The following is a 1,273-nucleotide window of genomic DNA, read 5'->3' as shown; positions in this document are numbered from 1 at the left end:
TGAGAGAGAGAGAGAGAGAGAGACAGAGAGAGAGACTGAGAGAGAGAGAGAGAGAGAGAGAGAGAGAGAGAGAGAGAGAGAGAGAGAGAGAGAGAGAGAGAGAGAGAGAGAGAGAGAGAGAGAGAGAGAGAGAGAGAGAGAGAGAGAGAGAGAGAGAGAGAGAGAGAGAGAGAGAGAGAGAGAGAGAGAGAGAGAGAGAGAGAGAGAGAGAGAGAGAGAGAGAGAGAGAGAGAGAGAGAGAGAGAGAGAGAGAGAGAGAGAGAGAGAGAGAGAGAGAGAGAGAGAGAGAGAGAGAGAGAGAGAGAGAGAGAGAGAGAGAGAGAGAGAGAGAGAGAGAGAGAGAGAGAGAGAGAGAGAGAGAGAGAGAGAGAGAGAGAGAGAGAGAGAGAGAGAGAGAGAGAGAGAGAGAGAGAGAGAGAGAGAGAGAGAGAGAGAGAGAGAGAGAGAGAGAGAGAGAGAGAGAGAGAGAGAGAGAGAGAGAGAGAGAGAGAGAGAGAGAGAGAGAGAGAGAGAGAGAGAGAGAGAGAAGAGAGAGAAGAGAGAGAGAGAGAGAGAGAGAGAGAGAGAGAGAGAGAGAGAGACAGAGAGAGAGAGAGGAGAGAGAGACAGAGAGAGAGAGAGAGAGAGAGAGAGAGAGAGAGAGAGAGAGAGAGACAAGAGAGAGAGTAGAAAATACGGTCTGTACAGTATAAAAACCATTTCGCCTATGGAATGTCCCCATAAACCATAAAAACAAACCTGTGTGTGTGTGTGTGTGTGTGTGTGTGTGTGTGTGTGTGTGTGAGAGAGAGAGAGTTCTACATTAAGGTCAGACATGAGCTGAGCTCCTGAAAAACTAAGAAAAATTGAGATAATAATTTAAAAATATCTTCAAAAAAGTAGTAGATTCAACACAAAACAACATCTAGACAAATCTTTTGTTGAATTTGACAGTTTTTTTTTTTTTTTACCACACTTGAATCTGAGGGAAGTTCAAGAGAAGCAAATCACAGCTAATCACAGGATAACTGTCTTCAGAAGAAGATTTTCATGTTGGAAAAGATAACATCAAACAACAAAAACAACAACTAAGAGAAAAACCTTACAGAAGAAGAAAGGTAAAGACATTTCAAATAAGACTGCTATTTCATAGCTCTCGGTGAGCTTTTACTTCGAGGAACAACACAAAGAGACATTTTGGATACAACTGGACTATTTTTTATTTTTTTACAAGTTATTTTTTCCTACGTTTTGACTTATTTTTCATTTTTAATAACTCTGTATCCTGACCAAG

Source organism: Sinocyclocheilus anshuiensis, unplaced genomic scaffold (genome assembly GCF_001515605.1).
Source record: "Sinocyclocheilus anshuiensis isolate Anshui unplaced genomic scaffold, SAMN03320099.WGS_v1.1 scaffold237, whole genome shotgun sequence".
Taxonomy (NCBI): Eukaryota; Metazoa; Chordata; class Actinopteri; order Cypriniformes; family Cyprinidae; genus Sinocyclocheilus; species Sinocyclocheilus anshuiensis.
The sequence above is the reverse complement of the archived record's forward strand: the minus strand, read 5'-3'. Positions refer to the sequence as shown.